Source organism: Crinia signifera, chromosome 5 (genome assembly GCF_055691185.1).
Source record: "Crinia signifera chromosome 5, ASM5569118v1, whole genome shotgun sequence".
NCBI lineage: Eukaryota > Metazoa > Chordata > Amphibia > Anura > Myobatrachidae > Crinia > Crinia signifera.
In genome coordinates this window covers 245,940,156-245,965,022 of record NC_139221.1, presented here as the reverse complement: position 1 = coordinate 245,965,022, position 24,867 = coordinate 245,940,156, and the positions used below count along the sequence as shown (strand labels likewise).

At 42.0% G+C, this 24,867-nt stretch overlaps 1 protein-coding gene across 1 annotated transcript in view; it reads right to left on the bottom strand.

The window, feature by feature from the left end:
* The window catches only part of TBC1D5 (TBC1 domain family member 5), a 495,609-nt gene extending 472,223 nt beyond the window's left edge, over positions 1-23,386 (bottom strand). Inside the window, exon 1 of the mRNA XM_083188782.1 lies at positions 23,285-23,386. The gene's annotated coding sequence lies outside the window, so the exon portion shown is untranslated. The remainder of the gene's footprint in view (positions 1-23,284) is intronic.
* Positions 23,387-24,867: the final 1,481 nt, after the last annotated feature.

The window sequence follows — 24,867 nt, the reverse complement described above, 5'->3', positions numbered from 1 at the left end:
ATGGTTAGAGAGTACTGAATGGATGAGTGTAGATGGTCATGGAGTACTGAAGGGATGAGTGTAGATGGTCATGGAGTACTGAAGGGATGAGTGTAGATGGTCATGGAGTACTGAATGGATGAGTGTAGATGGTCATGGAGTACTGAATGGATGAGTGTAGATGGTCATGGAGTACTGAATGGATGACTGTAGATGGTCATGGAGTACTGAATGGATGAGTCTAGACCTTCATGGTGTACTGAATGGATGAGTCTAGATGGTCATGGAGTACTGAATGGATGAGTCTAGATCTTCATGGTTTACTGAATGGATGAGTGTAGATGGTCATGGTGTACTGAATGGATGAATGAGAAGGAAATAAAAGTATTTGGTACTTATGAAATATCTGGGCTCCCGTTTTTCTTATGAGACCGCGTCCGCTCGCCACGCTTCGGGCACGGTGGCTCGCTTCGCTCTCCACACTATATAAAGTCAACTCCATGCGTAGTTGGATAGTAGGGGCATGAAAAAATGGGGTGCATTTAACATGGGAGCCCAGATAATACATAAGTACCAAGTATTTTAACTGCAATGACATCAAAACACACAGAAAGATCAGATTAGACTCATGCCAGGTTCAGAACTGGATTTGGGTTGTGGACTGGGACCACTGGTGGGTAGAACTGGTTAGAATTGTAGTGAATGTACTTAGGTGGGCTAATGACTATTCTTATCACTCAATGCTACAGATGTAGCCACTCTCATGGATTGGTATTGGGCCTTGTAATATTAACAGCCACTAGCTGAAGTCTTTAACACAGGTCTACAAATAGTTGTAACTACCAGTGATATGTGTTAGTAAAGATAATCATGCACGCTGGAATATATGTTATGTGAATAGTAATGCATGCTGGTGATGAATAGCTGCTATTCAGACAATGGGGCAGATTTATTAAACCTGGTGAAGTGGCCAGAGATAACGCACCAGCCAATCATATCCTAACTGCATTTTTCAAACCCAGCCTGTAACTTGACAGTTAGGAGCTGATTGGCCAGTGATAAAGTACCAGTGATCATTACACCACACTTAATACATCTACCACTATGTATGGTAATGCAGGCTGGCATAGGGCATGCTTTTTGTAGGCTGTAAATTGTATTGCTCAATATACAAACTGCAGGCAGAGTGATAATGCACACTGGTGTAGATGGAATTGCACGGTGCACTGTGCAGAATCTACAGGAACACTGATGTGCACCATGGAGTTTGCACTGGACAGGAACAGCCAGGAAGCAGAGCTGCAGATCCTGGAGCTAAGTAATTGTATTGTACAAATGGTAATGAGCAGGTTGAACTACGGGGTGTTGAATAAGGTGCTCTAATAAGTCATTGGCGCATCAAAGTCATGTGAGAATGTGTTTCTCAATTACTGGACAAACCCAGAGTCATATGAACAATCCAATATGGAGGCACCTAGGCAGTGCCAGCTTCTGAAGAAATGCCAACATTCTGCTTGACACAGCATATTTATATTTACTGTTCTAACCAGTGGAAGCATGCCAGATGATGAAATGACAGTGCTAGGTGTGGTAAGAGGGACTCAAAGTAATTGTGTGACAGCCCACTTGTACCCTGGCACACACACACACACACACACACACACACACACTGGCAAATAGTGTTTGTGATAAAATAACGGCATATCATTTAGTAGAACTTGTGTTTTGCATGGAGCTAACAAAATCTACTCTGGCATGGGCTCTTTTAGAGAGGAGGAGGCCCGTGTGCAGCCTCCTCCAGCCGGGCCCCCTCCTCTTAGCTGGGAGCAGCACCCCGTATGCCACCTAGCGCAGTCGAGTCTGAGCACTAGAGCGCTCAGACTCTCCAGCACATGAGCGAACTGCCATAAAAATTGCGTGGCAGCCGTTTTCCCTGCGATTCTGGCAGTGCTGCTGCATTCATTGCGGGACTCCGGAGGGTAAGCATTAAAGAATAGGTGCAGTGTGCCCCCCCCCCACCGGGACTCAGGGACCCCCGTGCACCTCTCACATTGCACCCATTCTAACTATGCCACTGTACTCTGGCAGGAAACAGGTTAAAATTCAATAAGCGAATACAAAAAAATCCACTAAAACTAGTTAGTGGCAAGGCAACATCTAAAAGCAATAAACTCAAAATTAAGGGATAAATAATTTAAAGCACATCATGAAAAATATTAATAATTCATCAGATAAATAATTTACCAAATAATCAAATAAATAATGAAATACATAAATAAACCAGGAAATAAATAATTCTGCAATATAAAGGAAATTGTGAAGTAGTAAGCAAATGCTGAAGGAAGCATTCATTTTTAACTCCATTTATTCCAGAGCTCACTTACTAAAATAATAACCAGCTACTGTGAATATTATATAATATTATTATTATTTCTGAAAATAGCCATAAAAAGGACTACAAGATTAGGCAGGCTTTTATGACAGATAATTGTATAAGAAAATGAATTAAGATAAAGTAGACTATCACAGTGATATAAGCTGCACCTTAAATATAAATTGCATGCAGTAAACACATCATTAGCATTTTGTAATGTTATAGAGTCTTGTTCCCGTTTTCAACACTTAAAAATTATTGCCACAGGTGGAGGGGGAATAACTCTGTCAAATCATTGGCAGAGTATTCAAGTCTCTTTATATGAAATAGTTCTTGTTGAATGTCTGCTTTCAACTGTTCACTATGCTAATAATTATACTAACAATCAAAATAACAATTGGTTTTTTTTTGTCTGCAGTCAGGTTACGGAAAGTCTTGTGGAGTATGTTAGCACAATGCATGGCAGACTGAGGACTGCTTCTTGTATTTAATTTGACATACAATCTGTGCAACCTGGCAGCCTTTCAGATTTAAGGAAAAAAACAGATAAGGACAAAATTAACATGTAACATGTGGTTAACTTTTAGTTAACAAGTATCACATGCCTCTAGGGACTAGAAAAACACAAAACACTTGCTTAGATGCAGTATAAGCGTTATATTTGCTTTGGCTATGCATTCAAACTTTGGGCATGATGCCTTGCTGAGCAAATAAAAGGAGGCTGGTGGAGGCTATCTGTCAATCTCAGAGCTTACAGTCTGATTTACAGTAGCACTATGGGAGTAGATGTAGGATGCAGTGATAAGGGAGGAGAAGTGATAAAGTTCCTGGCACTTTATCACTTCTCCTCCCTTATCACAGCTTCATATTTATACATCTACCCCTCAGTGCATTAATACGGTTACGGCATAAATGGTAGACAATGTCTAGGTCGACAGTGACTAGGTTGACACCTTGAAATTCTTCACACACCCAAGATCAATATTGACAAAAGGTCATATGGTGACATGGACACAGTATTAGTGTATTGCATCCCTTCACATGGTTACCTGCACTCATCATACTTCAGGCACGGCTCCTCGCTGCACTCACCACACTATGCCCAGGGCCGTCTTAACATTGTCAGGGGCCCCTGGGCAGAACATTAGCGCAGCCCCCCCTCCTCACATACCTATGGGGAGCGGGGTCCAGGAAGTGGCGGCTGGGAGCTTGTAGCGCTGAGCTATTTGCACTGCAGGGCGGTAAGTCTTTTGAAAAGACTGGCCGGACGCTGATTGGCTGAATTCTCTAAGCCAATCAGCGTCCGGCCAGTCTTTCCAAAATCAGCAGCGCTTCCCGCCGTCCGGCAAACACAGCAGCACTACAAGCTTCCAGCCGCCATGCTGCTTAAACCCCCCACAGCTGTGCTGATCCCCGGATTGCATTTCCCTCAATCTCTGGCTGTGCGGCACCTCCCACACACCCTTCGCCAGCTGCCGCCATCCTAGCTGCCTTTCCTGCGCAGAGGCATGGGCAGAGCGGCGGGTATGGGCAGGGCGGTCCAGATAACTGAGTGGCCAACCAGCGCTCTTTCTGCTGTGTGAGAGGCAGGGGGTAGAGGAGGCTCAGTGACACCTGATGACGCTGCTCCTGACCCAGAACCCTATGGCTACAGCTGCGGGAGGAGCAGCACAAACTCACTACCACCGCTGCACACACACACCAGCTGGGGGGGCACCGACACAGGACAGCTGCTGCTGCACCGCGGCACCGGCGATTGGGAGTCTGTAGCTCAGCAGCGCTATTTACTGGGCGGGGGGAAGTGCTGCTGATTTTGAAAAGACTGGCCAGGCGCTGATTGGCTGTTAGGATTCAGCCAATCAGCATCCCACCAGTGTGTTCAAAGTCAGCTTCCGCCGCCCGGGCCCCAGCATATAGAACAGCGCTACAAGAACAAGCTTCCGTTCCAGCCGCCGCTGCCCACTGCTGCAACAGCATGTCGACCATAAGCTTGTGTCAATGTCAACCTTGAGTATGTTGACAATTTCAAGGTGTAAAACCCACTGTCGCCCATTAGTGGTCGACCTAGACATTGTCTACCCAGTGACCGCATTACATTAATATTCACCTTTAAATGTAATGGTATAATACATAATAAATTAATTAAGTACTGGTATTAAAACCACACAAACACATACAGGCAATCGGAGAGTGGAATTCCCCTTGCAATCCCAATTGCCCATTTGCCCAATGTCTTCCCACCCTTACTTCTAAAAAGTTTTGGCATAACACTACTCTTAATTTTCCATATATACTTATCTAATAAAAACAAGTACCCTCCGGAAAGCCAACCAATAACACTACGAAAAAAAAGAAAGGTAGTATACAGTATGAGTAAAAAAATAATAATAGCAGCATTGATGAGAGTGAAAGGGCCCATAGGTATCAGAGCCAGATTAAGGTCTAAATGGGCCTGGAGCTGAAAATGATCAAGGGCCTATTATGCTCAATAATAGGGGTTGCGGCCAGCACCTAATAATGTGGGGGGCGTGACCAGTGTTCTGTTTGGGTGGTCTGCTCATGGGTGTGTCTCTATTTGTGTAAATACTTTCAACTAATTATATATGCTTGGAAAAGGCAGGGGGCTGGCATAGGAAAAATGCAGTGAGATATATTGGCGGATGCCCTCCAAAGGTGCACACGCAGGATGCCGATGTCCTAAGATACTTGCGGGGTGAGGCGGCACTCCAGTCATAAAAAAAATACTGAAAGCCGAAACTTGGTAGACAACATTTCAGCACCTTTTATGTGGTAACCTAAGTTTACCACACCATGTACCCCTTATACAAATCATGCAACACAATAGTAACCCCCTTATACTGTACTTGCCTCTTACATATTATGCCACATGGAATGAGACAAAATTCACACCAATTGAGCAAAAATTCACGTTATGCCACACAGATTAAGGCAAAATTCACATTTGGCCACATGGATTGAGCCAAAATACATACTATACCAGGCATGTCCAAACAGTGGCCCTCCAGCTGTTGTGAAACTACACGTCCCAGCATGCCTTGACATAGTTTTAGCATTCCCTAATTGCAAAACTGCGGCAATGCATAATGGGACTTGTAGTTTTACAGCTGGAGGGCCACAGTTTGGACATGCCTGCACTATACCAAACAGCTTGAGCAATAATGCACAATATGCTTCATAAATAGGGGCATTGCACGCCAAAGGCGTGCATTAAAATGTACACCATAATGCCCATTACATGTTAAGCCTCACACCATAATCTCCATTACGTATTATGCCAAACATCATAATGCCTATTAAAAATTATGCTACATAAGTGTTGCTTACCTACATGTTCATTGCCAGGGGTTCCATGCTCATTGCCAGGGGTTCCATGCTCGTTGCCATGTGGGATTAAATGCTCATTGCCAAGGGGGAATACATGCTCGCGGAAACTGGGGGACAGTCGCCGCTGGGCAGAAATGACAGCCATTAACGCCATTAACAGCCGGGCAGAGAGCAGGGGGCTGCCCAGCTGTATTCAGAGCACTGCATGTCCCCGCATGAAATAATACCCCTTTCATATCAGAAAATGCAGGGAATATGGTCCCAGGATCATGCAGGGACATTCTCAGACTGGCCCCTTTTACACCAGCCTAGTCCCTGCATTTTCTGGTGTGAGGGGGAGAGAAAACCACCCCCACCCCCCTTTAAACAACCAGCTATATCTTCGGAACCAACTGACCCATTTACATGTAGCCTTCGAATGATTTTGGTCCCGTGAAACTGGGCCGTTTGGTTCTAGAGAAATCTGTCCTCAAACAACATGAACAGCCATGAAATTACATTTCAGAAATGAAAAAAAAAATAGTTTTACCTGCAATATCTCTAGAACCAATGAACCCATATGGACCAGGTATCAGATTAAAGGCCCAGCGATTTGGGTTCGACTGAGATCAACCTCGAGTTTCTGTGATGCTGTAGGGGGAACTGGCAGCCGTTGGAACTGGGTGGAGGTCGGAATTAGCGGGTCCCATGTTATCCTATGGGGAAAACGTTCCAGGTTTGCCTGGCAGTATCTCCGGTTCCCAGGGGGCTAGCGACGCGGGGCTGGTCTCGTTGGAAAGCCCTGACCCTCAGCTACAAAATGGGCCTATTTGGAGAGTGGGCCTGGAGCTATAGCTCCATCAGGCCCATTGTTAATCCGGCTCTGATAGGTATGCATGGGCCACACATACAGAAAGAAAAACTGTAGACAAGATAAAGTGAGAATGTCCCAAAATGTACAAATGTAGGGATGAAACCAAGCTTTGTAGTAAACTATGGCACCTGTAAGCCCTGATATAGTGTTGCGGCAGATGCATTAGACTCCTATGCTAGAAAAGTAAACTAAGGACCAAATTCAGAGGTAGAAGCAATATTTTCGCAGTTGGCCAATGTGTATTCTACTGCGCATGTGCCATGTGAGTTGTTGCTCAGAGGTCCGATAGTACTATAGTATGACAATGTGGTGCTGTTTTTTGTTTTCCAAACAGAATACCAGAGGAAAAATTCCTTCTGATGTAGACTGTTTCTTTTGGGTTTGTCATTCTGCTAGCATGGAAGATGAATACTCTTAAAACTATTGTAGGGTACACACCAAAACGACCATGATAGTGCGAGGATCGTGAAACGATTTCCCTTGAACTTACCGGCTCATGATGATTTTTAAAAACTGTGCATTTGTGTAAAATCCGATCCATTCGCAACCAACAATTCTACGATCTCTATTTTTACATTAGACGCGTCGAAATTGAGGGAAATGAGCCCAACTCATTCTGATGTGTACTCAGCATAAGGAACACTTGTTGCAGTCCACCTTTTCAGAAAAACAGGGTTTATTATATTGCCAATTTGTATAGCGGGGAGAATAAAATAAAGCTGATCTGAACACATATCCCCCAGGTGTTCCCCTTTGCTCACATCTCAATTGTTTTAGGCATCCCATTACTTATCATGTAATTTACTTACACCCTCTTTAGGCACAAGCATTAACTAAATTAGTGCTTTATGGTGCCTTAACTCTATATTAGCATGGAGAACCCACTTTAGGCAGCTAATCCCCTGTTTTTGGACGAGAATGAGCCCATCACATGTGCAGAGTTAGTTGCCCAAACAATTGATTAACTGCAGTCACTTCAGGTGGTATCCAGATGGCTCACAGACAATGTCTCGATAGACAATCAATAGGTCAACACTAAAAGGGTCCACATTCACCATGTCGGTGTAATGACTGTCGGAATCCCGACTGTCGGGAGGCCATCCAACACCCATTGGGAGCCATGGGTGCCAAAACAATTGCCACGTACAAAGAGATCCTAAATGTTAATAAAGAATTACTACTAGTTCCAAGAAAGCACAATGACCCAAACTATAATAGACAATCAGTTCTTCCCTATTGAAACGTATTCTTATTGTGTTCCGCAAGTGAGTACAGCAGGTCCGTTATTGTTTGCGTCACTGTGTCCATTTGTTTTACCATGACCACTGGACTACTACATTGAGACAAGCACATACTAGGGAGTATGAAGTGTGAGTGTTTACTATAGGATGAACACAAACTGCAAGCATGATGATGGTTATTAGAAAAACAGGAGGACCCCACATTGGTTTTCCCTGCGATTCTCCAGTACCAGAACTGGGTTGGTTGGGTATGTATTAAGCATGGGACCCCATGTGGTTTTATTTTTATTTAAATTACTTTTAACCTTAAGAAGCACTGCAAATATCATAGTGTTCTGTGCAGCGCTTCTTCTTGGACAGGTTTACCATTGCATTTTAGCATCTATTTGCTGTTCGTGCCATGCATAGGCTATGCATTATCATGACCTCTCAGTAGAGAGAGCATGAAGGTGAGCAGAGTCATGGTACTGTGTAAGGAGGCGTGGCATAATCAAGGGTGTGGCAACATTTCCCTCTCAGGGGGCATATTGAAAAGGAGCAATCCATTTCTTACCTGGGTCCAGAAAGTGGATTCCCCATCAGCAAAATTCATGAAGATGGTGCATGTGCACTAGAGAACAAAGTCTTTGTAACAGTGCGGAGCCATGTTACCAAATAAGTCAATATGAAGATGGTGCAACAGAGAAAACAAACCAGGTAAGGTTATTTGGAGTGGGGCAGACCCACAATGGGCTACTCCAACAAGCACTGGCTCAGGTAACAATTACCTTCCACCTCCCCTCTCAGCAGTGCTGAGAGTGAATGCTAGATGTACTGTACATTAATGTCATGCCAGGCTACTCTCTAGACTGCAAGCAAAATGCAAGTAACACCAACCTTGCACCCTGAGTGGCAGCACCACTTGTATAGGTTTACCATATGTCCCTGGTTGCTGGCTTTCTTGTTGCGATTACAAACTATTTTTAGGTTAATACACTGCTATATGGCAAAATACTCTCTTATAACACACCATGGTTACCATACAGAAATATGAAAGCAATTAGGTACATCTACAAAAGGTAAAAACTGTCAGAGCCCAGTTTAGGAGACAAAACATGAAAATGAGTGTTAAAACAAGGCCAGGAGGTCTCCCCATTTAAAATTTTCCTTAAAAATCCACAGATCTCATTTTATAAATTAAAAAAAATGTAAAAGGAAAGTAAATATTATTTTATACATTTTGGATTTAAAAAAATATAAATTTCTTTATCTCTGCAACATTTAAAGATCTACAATTGCATTATATTTGCATCAATGCAACAAATTAATTGGAAAAAAAAAATCTGGAAAAATATTTAAAAGACAATATCATTTAAACTCCTGATTTAATTTTAGTAAAGAATAAAGCTTTTTGAAATCAATACGTAATAAAGTATGAATACAATGTCATTTACACTCATCAATAGTATCAAGTCAACAAATTGATGCAGAAAGCAGAATAGTATCTGCATCATGTATATTGCATTAGGATGGTCTCTAAATCAAGAAAAATGCCAAATGGGCAAAATGAAAGTTTGGTCTTAATTTTGGTAAACAAGAACAAAACATTTACTGTGTTTCAGTAAAGAATACCATACTGAGAAAATGTCCACCTTACTGTAAGAGAACTAAACTATTAATATACATTTTGGAAGCTAGTGTTCCCGCTAGGCTGTTTTAGCGGGGCGCTGCGCCCTGCCCGATTTTTAAAGGGCAAAATGCGCCCTGCCTCTCTGGCAGCGCCCCGCTAAAACAGCCTGACTTCCTCCCTGCAGGTGAGACCGGGGAAGCCCGGCGCCGCTGTAGATAGCGACGCTTCCCCGGCAGTGCAAAGCCTTCGGAGCGGCCGGGCCCACCCCTTCTGTGACGGCGGTGGCCGGGCCCACCACTTTTCTTGACACCGGCGGCTGGGCCCGCCCCTTTTCGTCATGGCGCGGCCTGGGCACGCCTCTGTTGTGACTTCGGCGGGCCCGGTCCGCCCCCTTCACGCTGCCCCCTTTGAAGCAGCGCCCTGCCCGCCGAAGTTCCTAGAAGGAACACTAGAAGCAATATTTAAAACTGAAGATGCAAAAAATATTAACAGAACACACATTAACATTTAATTGATAATTAAAAGTATAATGGAATTGCCCAATATACTCTGAATACTTGACCCACAAACTCAGGTTTTAGTTGAAGTTTAAAACAAAAAAAAACTGTTATTGTGTGATCTGTGCATTGTTTATTTACCCCACTTCACCTAAACCCTAGTTCACCTACAAAAGAAGTGTGTTCTGTGGGCTAAATTTAGTTTCAAAGTTGGGGTAGATATATGAAGCATTATTTGGAGGAGCAGCGGAATCAGCGCCGTTATGTGCGCTAATATCGCTTCTCCCCAAGAATTAAGTGTGTGAATAGTCTATATTGGCGCTGCTACCTAAAAGTGCACCAATGCTGTAGGCAATGTATGAACAGTCAATACCATTGACCATTCCGACACCTGCATCTATCAATTCCGGAAGCTACAGGCGTCGTTTTCCATATACCGCGGCAGGCACAGAGCTCTCCCTGGCTGCAGCATCTGCCTGCTCTGGGCTGCACAGGAGATCTTGTGATAATAGCGAGATCTCTCGCATGCCCTGTGGAGCCGGTTGGGGAAGAAAGACACCAGTGCACCAGTACAGGGCTGATGAGCTGTGCACTCTAAGCAGGGATCGCTGGAGGGGGGAGTTTTCATACAAACGCTTTGGCAGACAAGATGTTAATACATCTTGTTGGTAGGGTTTCCTGCTTTGCCTAGGTAAAGAGGCAAAGCCGTAAGCGTTATACCTGCATGAACAGCCGGGAACAGCCGGGCAGCATCTGAGCGGGTGCTGAGAAGCTGCCTGGCATTAGACTGCACATGGGCAGTCTAATCACGAAATCCCAGACATTTTGAGGCCAAATCCTAGGATCCCGCCGATACCGGGATTGGCCACCCTACATCAGACGTGTTGCCAGAAAGTATGAACTGAAAAATTACTTGCTATTTTCTCACCTGAAACATGTAATCACCAGATAAATGTAAGCTTCCTGTAAGCAATAATACCATTATCGACACAAAGGATGACCCTATAAGAGTCAGCATAACCACTCCTCATATTGATGGATTTTCTCGCCACTTGGAATAAAAACATTTTCAACTTATGAACTTAAAAAATTACTACACTTTGATTGTTTTAACATTTCTTTTTTTGTATTAGGTAACCCACAGGAGAAAATCAGGCAAAGAGGATACGTACCTTGTTCACAGTCATTGGATACGTAATTATCATATATGTATATTTAGAGCGTCATTAGAAATTTCATTTTTGTGTTTATTGCAGTCTTTTGGGGGACTGAACTATCCCCTTTGGTTAATTTTTCTGATTGCTGCTCTAGGAGCAGTGAGATCTGTGGAACCCATCCCTGTTGTGATTTCATTACAGTAAGCTTATGAATTTGAATTGTCTAATAAATACCCCAATATCAGCCATAATATTGTCTTACAGATACAACAATATCCCATGGGGTATTTTCCAGACACAATTGTATTTTGGGCCTGATTCAGATATGATTGCACTGCAGCAAAAAAGCAGTGCCGTGCGTTCACTGTGCAATTACTCAGCCGCTACAGTGTAATCCCACTTTGTGCAAGCCTGCAAATGGATAGCAAAGATGTTGTAGCATAGTGACAAGATGGACTTGGACGTCAATCCCGATCCATGCAGGTTATATCAATCCCCCATTGGTGACTATTGACACTCCACAAGTCCCCCAAACCTTAAATAGGTCCCCCATATTTTAAACATTGTGTTATTTATGCATGTCTAAATGTGATTAAATTGTCATTATTTTTAATTGATGCATACACTCCTTATTTTGGTATAGCGCTGCTCCATCTCTGTTTTTCTCTTGTTTGTTTATTTTTGGGGAACTGACCACCCCCGGTAGCAGCTGCTTATTAGAAAACTAACCCATATTAAGGCGCTCTTACAGTTAACCTAGGTTAATGATTGTACATAGTGACAAGATGCAGATCCATTCACAGCTCACTCACCATCAAATGATTTCCCCACTGTGTGCAGCCTGTGCGTAGCCCTGGAATCACTCAGCGGCTGCAATGAAATCAGCCGGAGGTCTGGTCATACACCCTTTCTCGAAATGACTAGGCATGCCCATAAAATGGCCAGTTACCACCCCCAAATGCTGACTTCCTGTCAATCACCTTGCAAACGGCCAGGGACTTAAAATAGTAGCAGCATTTCATTTCAGGACGGCCTTGTGCATGCGTAGTAGGACCTGTACGCATGCAGAGTCTATCGATAATCGGTCCTTGTGGGACCGCACAGAAACGACCTGGTCTGTATAAGGCCCTTTATCTCTTGTATCTGCTGTGAGATAACAGTCTCAGAAAAATGACTAGGCATGCAAGGATTCCAATACGTGGGGGGGGCATCTGCTGGCTGCCGGGGATAAAACTATTGAATTCCCCCCATAGAACCACTAAGGCCTGACAGATTGATCATCTATTTTAATGCCTGTTAATAATGAATGTGTGATTCTTTTGTGACCATTCTATCTTGTAAGAAAACACTTAGGGGTACAATTACAAAGATAGATTTTTTTTTTCAAATTTGCCAATTCTCTGTGGATTTGTGGGCTGGATTTTAAAGGGCAATAGTAATACATGCAAAAGCAGGCTTGTTCTCTCTGTGTATTACTAATGCCCTTTCAAAGCCAGTCCCTCAAACCCATAGAGAATCAGCGGCTTTAAAAAATGAGCTTTAGTAAGTATATCCTTTAATGCAGATACTTGTACCTTCAAAGTAAATGAAAAAAAGAATTCAGTGATATTTGGAAAATCATCTGGTGGTTTTAATTTATCTTTAAACCATGCAATATTATTTTTCAAACTTAAGGGGCCCATATACCTGCAGTGTATTGAGGCAATCCCCTGATTCCATGCCATCCACAGGGATTGCAGAATCTGGGCTTTTTTTTTTTTACTGTCCCTGATCCACCAACAATCAATGTCCACCGGATCACGGATTACGGCAGGTCGGATGATTGCCCCCCACTGGTGTAAGGACCCCTTAAGAGTGCAGTGACCCTGATATTCTTGCCCATTACTTTAGAAAACTTGACTCTGGTCAAGGAGATAACATTGTTTCCTTTGAGTGTTCGCAGAGTACAAATCTTGGGGTTTTATTATGAAGAATTTGTCGGGAATAAAACACTTTGCCCTTCTGTTCCGATGGAAGTTGGGTGATTACCCCTGCTCTAATTAAGGATTGAAGGCTGTTCTCAATGCCTCTAGCTCTGATGGAGTCCTGGATTGTACAAAGCCTTTCTTCTGAATACTGAGTCTATATTCTAACCATTTCTTATAGCACCAGTATATCCTTTTTTTTACCAGCACCAGTATATCCTTTTTCTACCCTGGTATATCCCAACGTCTTTAAACCAACTGGTCTTTAATCAAGCAGACAAAATTAATAATAATAATAAAAAAAAATAAAAAAAGCCCCATGCATTTGGCACAGTGATACAAATAATACCGTAAAACTCGTAGCATCCCGTGTACAGAAAATGTGCACAACCAAACCATGTAAAGAAGGGAGAAAATGCGCTTAAAAAGGAGAGTTCTGGAATCTCCCACCATGCGACAAGGTCATTCCAAGGAGCATTTGCCCACAGGTCCCTCCCCAAAATATCACTCAGGATGGCGATTACATTTTCACAATGCATTTCATGAATGGATACTGGTATCATATAAATCCACAGTCTCTCCTTTTGTGTATTAGTATTGCGTTGTAACAACAAACCTTGCCCCTTTCATGCCATTCTGGGCTAATTAAATTATGACAGGAGGTTTGCAAGGCTCATTCTAAGTATGACAGACATCTGGGAATGGATACATATACCGTGTTTTTGCAGCAGCACACCCTAGAATTAGTACTACGGATCTTACATTAGCATCAGGTAGTAGTAAGTCTGGTTTCGCAGCTGTGTTATACTATCAACACTTTGGGGTTGATTCAATGCTCAGTGCTGTGAATAGCAACAGGAGGAAGCTCCTAGACCAATTGTAATCAGTGTGCTGTGATGTCAGTATTCACAGGTGATTAGTCTCTAGAACGGTCATTTTCCGAGTTTAGCACAAAACCGCGTTGCTGACCTAATTTTGTTGTAGGTCTGCTTAAACCACAGAAGGAGAATTTCTGCCATTCATTTTAATAGAAAAAAATCATCATCATAAAGATGGTTAATACTGTAGTGTTCCTTCTAGAACCCTGCGTCTTCCAAAACCCGTGCAGTTCCTCTTCCCTGCCTTGGGTGTCGCTCTCTGTTGTGGTGCTTCTAGGACACTGTGGTCTGTATTTCAGCACTGATATGCAAACCAGACCTGTGCTAGAATCACCACAGCAAAAATCGACACCACAGGCAAGGAAAAGGAACCGCACGGTTTTGAAAGATGCAGGGGCTAGAATAAACACTACATTGAAGTTAATGGGCCATTGAAATTAGCTGCAAAAAGCTTCTTAACACTTGCATTTGGTATTAAAATGATACACAGTTATCTCAAATACTGACACACCTAAGCATTCAGCAGAAATAATAGCTGATAGACAAACAGATTTTCTGTAAAGTCACAAATGTAGTCTAGGCACAGCGATGGTCCAGCTCTCAATAATGAAATAAAACACCAGTATTAAGTTCTTTCATATATACTATTATATCATAATATCACCACAAACAAGAAATATTGTAGTATTATATACTCAGTTATCACTTTATTAGGTACAAGTACTGGTTAATGCAAAAAATTTAATCAGCCAATCATGTGGCAGCAATTTAATGCAATAAACTAAAGCATGCTGGCATGGTCAAGAGATTCAGAACAAACTAGAGAAAAAAGAATAACTGAGCTATATAAAATCAGACTGGGATGTGTGCGTAGCAGTACAAAGTGATTAAACAAGTCTAAATAACTGCTTGGGGCTAATTTATCGCACATTCCAACTTGCACCTAAGGAGTCTGAAAGCAGAATAGTGTGTGTGTGTGTGTCACTGCTGTTTGCGCACCCAAGCAGAGCAACACTTTGGGGGGAATTCAAATGTTTTATCGTGTCTGATCTCCTGTCTAAAGTGATAGGAGATCTCAGGGCAATATTGAAATGGTGAATTTTATCAGACATTTGACGCCCATTAAGGTTGGGTTCAGGTGCAATGACTTTTCTCGTCCTTTAGCTCACTAACCCCGGGGGTAGCAAGCTGAAAAGACATGCAAACCCCCATCTACTAAAACATTTCAATATCGGTGGCAGGTGTGCATGTGTGTCGGGATAGGCCCCCAACAATTGAATTCTCCTCTTTAATTGCCCTGCCAGGCACCATTTAATGGTGGTGGGGATACACACACAAATTACCCCCCCCCCATGACCACAGCCTAGCCATTATTTAATGGCTACTTCCACCAAGCAACCATATCACAAAGCACTCAACATTGCAAACTGGTTCACTAGACATCGCAGTGAGTTCTGTTTACTCCTGTAGTCTCCAGACACCAGATATAGATATAGATATAGAGCACCTTTGGGCGGCCAACAAATCTGCAGCAGCTGCATGATGCATAAAGTCACCATGGACCACAATATTTAAGAAATGTTTCCAGCACCTTGTTGAATCAATACCACCAAGAATTCTTGTCTTCACTAAGGCCCTTATTCAGAACTGATCCCGGTACAAATTTGTTCTCAAAATGGGCAAAACCATGTGCACTGCAGGTGGGGCAGAGGTAAGAGTTAGATTTGTGTGAGTTATTTTGTTTCTGTGCAGGGTAAATACTGGCTGCATTACTTTTACACTGCAATTTAGATTTCAGTTTCAACACTCCCCACCCCAATTTAATTCTCTCTGCACATGTTACATCTGCCCCACCTGCAGTGTGCATGGTATTGCCCATTTTGAGAACAAATTTGTACGGCGATCAGTTCTGAATAACGCTCTAAGTGTATATTCCAGAATTTCAGTTTAAGCTGCATATGGAACAAAATATTCTTTTACAGCCTAAATCCACATAGATCCGGTCATTGTGCTCTATTATATAGGCTGCATTATAGATTATAATTTAAATAAATATACACAGATTACAATACAGTAGTATACATGGATAGCTGGAACTAAGAAACATTGATCAGATCCTTGTTAAAGCAATGAATTAGCTGTGTGTGTGTGCGTGCGCATGTGTGCGTGTGTGTTTGTGTGTGAGGCATCTGAAAAGCAAATCTATGTCAACTGCATCCTCCTTGCCAACTTACCCCCAGGAAAAAAAAAGTCAATGAAACACCACACTATAAGACACCTTAAAGATATCATAATTTCAAAAACAAATCACTCATAATCAGTATAATCAGTAATTATAATCACTTGCAATTACTGAATCCGGAAGAACACTTATTTCCAAAACCGCATTGAAAATTCAAAAACATCAGGTGAAAAACGTGTCAGACATCACTGGCTTGCCTCATTCCGAGGGTAAAGAATAAAATTAATTTAAAAAAGAGATGCTATCAGCAAAACTGAGAAAATCAAACTGAAGGGAGCGGCCCCTGAAAAGCAATATCTAGGGTAGGCACAACACAGGAGTCTGAGTGAATATCCCACCAGTATACCCATCATAGGAACAATATCACCACATAGATCAAAATCAGTTCCAAGAACTTACAGTACTAGAAATAAATAAAAAAAACAAAAATGTCTAATTTCCATTCAAGCAACAGCTAGACCAACACATAAAGGCTATGAACACCATTTACACCAGTTGAGGGCAATTTTGCTAACTGGAAGTTAACAAGATGAGGTGTCTCATAAAAGAGTATATTGTGACAATTACTTATAGCAAATAACATTTTGTGTATTTGGAATATTCAGTACTTATTTCATACAAAATATATAAACAACAAATCAAAAGTAAGGTCTAAAGTGTCACAAAGGGTTATGGTCAAGTTAGTTTATTTTAGCAATCCAAAATGAGAAATGTTGGGACAAACGTTTAAAAAATACTGCAGAATTACTGCCTCAAATTGTGAATACAGAACTGACAATCACGCAAATGCATATAAAAGTGCATTACACACTGAGCGATTTTTACCCGCACAAATGATTTTCGCTGGGGCGTGCAGCTTTCCACAGCAGGACACTATGGAAAGTGGTCCACTCGGCTAGTAATACCAGCAGATGAATGGTGGTGGAAGGCACTCATGCCGGTCATACACACTGGGTGGCTTTTGTGCTGAAAGTGAGCTGCTTTCAGCACTAAATATCCCAGTGTGTATGGGCCTTTAGAACAGTTTCGATTCCTGTACAACATAAAAAATGTGGAAGTTGCATCACAAATGCAGCTGTGTGACTAAAATGAGTTTTCTATTTAAGTTTACGTTTAGCGCTAGGATTGCTGTGGTTTGATTGCTGTGGTTCTATGTTTAATTGTACAGTATAGTCCCAAAAAACAAACAAAAAAACCCCAGCATTTGAATAAAAATTCTTATTCATGGCAGCTGAACTGATCAGATGTTTCCTTTTTATATTTTAAATGTAGGCAGGATACACCTTTGTATATTTTCTTTTTTTTTTTTCCTGTAGAGATTAATGCAGATTTATTTTTACTGTGTTTTTGTTTTGTTTTTTTTTGTATTGTTTTTGCTTTTTTTTGGGGGGGGGGGGGGGGGGGGTTGCAGCGCAATAGCGTGTTGGTTGTTTTATTTCCCCCCTAACTTTATTAAGCATCCGTTGTGATACAACGGTCCTGCTGTCCTTATCAGATAGCAATTTAACAATTTTTTGGGGGGGGGAGGGGGGAGCGCAATAGTGTATGGTTGTTTTTTTCCCTAACCATTTTATTAAGCATCCGTGGTGATACAACATGGTGGACAGTCCTGCTGTCCTAATCAGATAACAATTTAACATATTCCACAAATCGCTAATTTTGTATTTTCGCTATGTCATATAAAATTATTAGAAACAACAAAAGGAAAATAAAACATAAAATAACATAAGGGAAAAGACATAGTGTTATATAATCCAACATGTAATCTTCAGACATCATGTGTAAATTCATAGTTTCCCTCTTGATGATAATATCCAGTTATGGGCTGTCGCTGGGAAGGTTCACCAATACACTTTATGCAACTTGTCAGCCCTTGGGGTGTCTCCAACATTCATTTTATATGCAGACTAAATATATTTACAATATATGGGTGTATTCAATGCGGCCTAAAACAAGGGACCCTCGACGGTTAACCCCTGTGCCGGCCGCTCACCGTATTCAGCATTCCGGGAAAATACTTGCTGTCAGAGGACAGCAAGGATTCCCCAAACAGTGAGGATCGCGGCTAATGCAGGGAGCCTGCTGCATTTAGCCGTAAGCCTCGCTGTTTTAGCGGCCGCATAGGCAGTTTCCCCCTTGCCCCAAAAACTTAGCGAGGGGGAAACGGCATGTGCAGGGGGTCAGTTGAATACTGACCCTGCAAGCTGTGACAGCGAGCAGGCAGCACTGCTCGCTGTCACAGCTAGCAGAAAGCATTGAATACACCCCATAATATACTGTATTTACATCCAACAACATGACTTAATTTCAGAAAACTTATTGATTACGTTGATAAGCAAAATATAATTTTCTGACACACATAAAACAATACAAATGTCTTGCATGAAAAATACTCAAAATACTTAAATGCTTCTGATATGTAAAAACTGTTGCACGAAAGTTCAGAATAATATTTATAACATCAAAGCAATGGGCAAGAAAGCACTGTGGCATTGCAGAGGGAAAGATGGAATAATATATGCCAGTCAGCTGCTATCACATGTTCATTTAAATAACAAGAGGGGCTATTATTTGGACATTTACAGTTTGTCAAGAGGTTTATAATACATACATAATGTGTTACCATTAATCACATCATAAAAGCCCTGGACCATCAATTTGAATAAGTGGAGGGCTGGTCTAGTCTCTCAGTAGTCTGAGATTGCTCCCCAAAATTCTGTAGCCTCCAGGAAATCAGACAAGGAACCCCAAAGTCCACACTGGATACCCAAGGAACATGTACAGCTACTCTCAGGAGATGATCTCTGGAATTAGAAGTGTGAGGAACCCAAAAAGTCAACGCACTGCACAAAAGTATAGCTACCACATACAGTTGGGATCGAAAGTTTGGGCACCCCAGGCAAAAAATCATTTTAATGTGCAAAAAAAAGCAAAGGAAAGATGGAAAAACCTCCAAAAGGCATCAAATTACAGATTAGGCATTCTTATAACATGTCAAAATAAATTTGATTTTATTTCCATAATTTACACTTTCAAAATAACAGAAAACAATACATGGCGTCTGCAAACGTTTGGGCACCCTGCAGAGTTAATACCTTGTACTGCCCCCTATGGCAAGTATCACAGCTTGTAAAAACTTTTTGTAGCCAGCCAAGAGTCTTTCAATTCTTGTTTGAGGTATCTTCGCCCATTCTTTCTTACAAAAGTCTTCCAGTTCTTTGAGATTCCTGGGCTTTCTGTGACGCACTGCTCTTTTATGGTTTATACATAGATTTTCAATGATGTTGAGGTCAGGAGATTGTGAAGGCCATGGCAAAACCTTCAGTTTACGCCTCTTGATGTAATCCACCGTGGATTTTGAGGTGCGTTTAGAATCATTATCCATTTGTAGAATCCAGCCTCTCTTTAACTTCAGCTTTTTCACAGATGGCATCAAGTTAGCGTCCAAAATTAGCTGGAATCTTATTAAATCCATTTTTCCTTCTACTAGCGAAATGTTCCCTGTGCCACTGGCTATAATACAACCCCAAAGCATGATTGATCCACCCCCATGTTTAACAGTTGGACAGAGGTTATTTTCATAAAATTCTGTGCCCGTCCTTTTCCAAATGTACCTTTGCTCATTCCGGGCAAAAAGTTCTATTTTAACCTCATCGGTCCACAGAACTTGATTCCAAAATGCATCAGGCTTGTCTATATGTTCATTTGCAAACTTCAAGCGCTGATTTTTGTGGTGAGGATGTAGAAGAGGTTTTCTTCTGATGACTCTTCCATGAAGACCATATTTGTACAAGTATCTCTTTATATTGAAATGGTGTACCACAACTCCAGTGTCTGCCAGATCTTCCTGGAGGGATTGTGCAGTCAAACGTGGATTTTGACTTGCTTTTATCACAATCCTGCGAGCTGTTCTGTCTGATATTTTTCTTGGTCTTCCAGAACTTTCTTTAACTTCCACTGTTCCCGATGACTGCCACTTCTTAATAACATTCCGAACAGAGAATATAAGCATCTGATAACGCTTTGCTATCTTCTTATAGCTTTCTCCAGCTTTGTGAGCGTCAACTATTCTCAGTTTCAGTGTTCTACACAACTGCTAAGAGGAACCCATGGTGCTGATTGTTGGGGCAAGGTCAGATGAGTCTGGGCTTTTAAAACCTTTGAGATTAACATCACCTGGTCTTTCCAGACGATGATTTAGAACAATCCATGACACTGCCAGGTCCCAGCTGTCCAAAGGGGGCAGTGCATGCTATTAACTCTGCAGGGTGCCCAAACCTTTCGAGAGGCGATTTTTTGTTTTCTGTTATTTTGAAAGTGTAAATGATGGAAATAAAATCAAACTTTTTTTTTGACATGTTATAAGAATGTCTAATCTGTAACTTGATGCCTTTTGGAGGCTTTTCCATCTTTCCTTGGCTTTTTTTTGAACATTAAAATGAATTTTTGCCTAGGGTGCCCAAACTTTCACTCCCACTGTAAAAGTCTGACCACCTACCACTTTATTCTTCTTCCAGTTTGTATAATATAAAGGGATACTTATAATATTGTGGTACATGCGACAATGATTAGCCTACTGGAAGGACCACCAAATTGCAACGGAGAACAAACATGGGTCCTATTAACAAACCTCCTGCTTTTAGTTGACAAATTCAATTCCTTTTACAGACAACTCCATTTGAATAAATCAACACACAAAAATAAAAACTAGTTTCTGTACAGCTCTAAAAAGATAAAAACAAAGGGGGGTGCCCATCCTTCCCCTGACATTTCCTCTCTGCAGCCCTGCCTGTGAACTCTTAGGCTGGGTACACACTGGGCCTGATTCTGGTTGACTCGGGAAGCCCACCCCCTGTGCGAGGACCACGCTGACTATGCAGGTCGGCGAAGGCACCCACACAGAAGCCCTGCAAATGCTCATAACTCCCTCCTCCCTCCTGTTCTCACAGCACTTTTCTTGTATTTCAACTACAGCTCTCTTACTCATCTACAATCTATACCTGCATCTATTCTCATTCACTTCCTATATCTCAGCTGTATTGTGTACTAAGAATTGTGCTTTAATTGTGTTATGACTAGTTCTGTGTACCCTGTACTGTTCTTTTGTGTTCTATATGTACAGTACTGGCTGGTGCAATCACCATGTGGCGCCGCTGAATGGCTGCCTGGGTACTGTACAGCTCGGTAAATATGTTCCCCATGTTCGTGACCCTTATTAGAATGCGTCTTGTGCATAACTGTATGTGTGATGTACATCTGTACTGCCATTGTTGCCTGTTCCTTGCACTGATAACCCTTTGTATTGCAGTATGTGCATTGTTATTTTTAATGTCTGTAAAGCGCCTTGAGTCCTGTTGGAGAAAGTGCGCTATATAAATAAAACTTACTATAACTGATTATACGCAAGCGCAGTGCTTCAACATCGGTTCCCCCGTGCGAACGCATGGGGGATCGATCAAATTTGAAAAGTCAATGTTGTTGTTAATGATTTCCCTTAAACTCCAAGGAGCCCAAGAACCAACAACGTAGTGCGTCCACACCAACACCGCTTTTAGATCGCAAACCCGGAACCAGCCCCATCAGACAATTTCACACTGAACCCGGGTTACCCATTATTCACACTGCAACCCAGGTTTAAACTGCGTTGAAATACCAGGTTGCTCAACCCGTGATATTAAAAAGCCTGGATTATTTGTGCGATGTGAAAAAGATATTTAACAAATGATAAAGATATAATTTGCTTTACCAGTGACCATCTTGTTTTATGAAAATCACTTAAGCCCCGTACACACAGGGGGAGATATATTGCCCAGTGTCTCCTTTTCATCAGCGACGGACCAGAGATGGTCGCTGATGAAAAGGAACCTCTGCCGGCGGTGCCGCAGAGGTAATTAGCTGGTCGCAGGAGCAAGCTCCTGCCACCAGCGATTAGAAAGGGGCTGAAAACGGGAGCGCGCACCTGCCGATTTATCGCCAGGGCACACTCCCAATCACTGGCAATATGGTCGCCAGCGACCATATTTCCAGCGATTTCAGCCCCTATCGCCCCCATGTGTTTACAGCTTTACACACTGATGAAAACCTAGTCATCAACAACATTATCAAATGTTTACGATATAGTGGATACACAAAAAAAAACCGATATGCACAATAACATTATTAACTATATTGTTATAGTGTATATCGTTAGAAATGATCTTATGGGGTGTACCCAGCTTTATACTAGTCTGCAATTTACGTCATTTCGAGCCAGAAATGTTGAAGCAACACTGACCTCACGTATAACAAGGCGACAGCAGCACCAAAGCTTGTTTTACACTACTGTATGCAGCAGGGCATATTTTGGATCAGGTAGAGTACAGTAGGTTCTCATGCCATATTAGACTATAAGGGAAAATAAACCCAATCCTTCATGATATATAACCTGCATGCAGCTGATACATGGGGACAACAGTTATCCCTGTATTTTTTTTTTAAGTTGAATGCACAGTATATAACATGTATTTACAACAGCCCAACTGGTAAGCAAAATAAATAAGTAGCATAGTTCTGCTTTTTGTAAACATCCCAATAATATTATAAAATGTACACTACACCTACAGTGCCTGTGTGCTTAGCATTGTTATTGTACTCGCTTACATAAACATATATTCTGCTTGGTGCATCCTGCTGAACTACTGAAGCCAATGCAGAGTACGCTATCCACAGTGATGTACTGTATACTGTAGCTCAGTCAGTGTAGGCAAGCCTCTGCAGCTGCAGTTATACGTACTTGATCATATGACTAAAGAGGAAACAATCATGTCAGCCTCACCACTGCAAACAAAGTGCCTGTCATCTGTGCTAGGACATATAGAGCACCAAGTAGGTCCGCAGAATGCTAGAAGTACTACAAGTGCATGCAATCCCGAAGTGCCTGGAAGTTTATAACGATAAGCCCATCATTTACACAGTAACATCAGTGCCATGTAAGAATGCACAGTCCCATCCATTCGGAACCCAACTACTACAGGGAACTGTTTGCAGAACCGTCTCCTATGAATACGTATTACCCCGCACTGTCACCTCTCACACCCTGCAGGATTGCTACTGCTGCTGCCATAACGAGAGGTGAGTATTATTAAGAAAGAGGAAAAGCACAGTACCTAACTGGAAGCAGCCATGACAGGGAGACACTGAGAGGAACAGGAAACTACAACTCCCAGCAACCTCTGGGCTGAGCAGCCACAAATACAGTGGCCGGGGAGGGACAGTTTGCTCTTTGCGAGAAGTTACTATGGTCTCAGGAAGCGCGAGTGAGACTAGGACGAAGTGCAGCTGTTAATTAGATCTCTGCCACACTAATTTATGTCAGATAGTGTCTTCAAGTGTCACTAACATTGTATATTTTTATTAGATAAAAACAAATATTCTGGGTGAAATTTAATAGTATGAGAATCAGAAAGTGAGAGATTTGTGAAGAAATCTCCAGGGTTTTTTTTTTTTTTTTTTAAAGCGGCAATCATTTACACTTCAAAACCAGTTTGCTTTTGCGGTGTAAATGATTGCCGCTTTAAAAAAAACCCTGGAGATTTCTTACCAAATCTCTCACTTTCTGAATCTCTCATCCTGTTAACTTTCACCCTCTGGCCAGTATTCAATGCTTCCGATAAACTGATTTTTTGGGGGCGAACCGGGCTATTTTCACTCATTGCAGTGAATCTTTTTCACTGAAAATCTGATTCACCATGTTCAATGTTCACTGTTCGCCAAAAGCTAACAGTGAATGCCGGCCAGTTCTCCGCTCCATGCTCGCTGCAATTCACTGGTGTTTTTCAATGGGGATTTCACTGGGATTCGCCGTCAGTGTATTTAACGCAAATTGCTTTCTCCCTGATTTTTGCCATGATTCACCGTTTTGCATTTGACATCTTTTTAAGGTGAACTGGAAAGTGATCTTTTAAAATAAAGGGTTGTTTTTTTTTGGTGTAAAAAAATCACAATTTATTTCTCTGTGAAGGGGCATGCTATTTTTATTCATGTGCTTGAAGCACATTAATATATATTTAATTTAAATGTTTTTGTTTTGTTTTTACACATTCGCCCAGCAGGGGGCCGGGAGCTGCTCAATAGATATTCATATATTCATGTCACTCTGGTCCCAGCTTATTACGTGCGGGAACAGTGAAGTAGCTCCCTACCCCTGTCCCCTGCCAGCTCTCCCGTGCCTGTGTCCCCGGGAGCCCTCCCTCACAAATTCTGGGGCAGGCAGGGAGGCTTACATCTCCCTACCTAAAATTCGCCATCAGGGGCAGCTAGCCCCTGCGGCATTAAATAGGGTGACAGGGAGGGCTGCAGCCCTCCTGAACCCTGTGAATGTGCAGTGAATCCTAAACAGGATTCGCTGCACATGGAGAAAAAAAACGTTCAATACTCTCCTCTATCTGCAACTTTATCATTTATTTATATAGCGCGATATTATATGTAGGATTGCGCCCTGAAGAAGGGGGTTAAACCTCACATATTTGTCATCTGTTATTCGTCTGTTTGTCCGGTATGCATTCGGACACTGTGGGACTGAGTTGGTGAAACCAATGCATACCCTCCAACATCTTATGGGCAGAAAGGTACACAGGGAGCGTGGCCACTGGCAAAGTGGAGTGAACATGTGTAAAATGGGCGTGTCATCAACAGTGACAGGAATAATAATAATACACTTAATAAATATTGAATAAGCTGTCAGACTTGT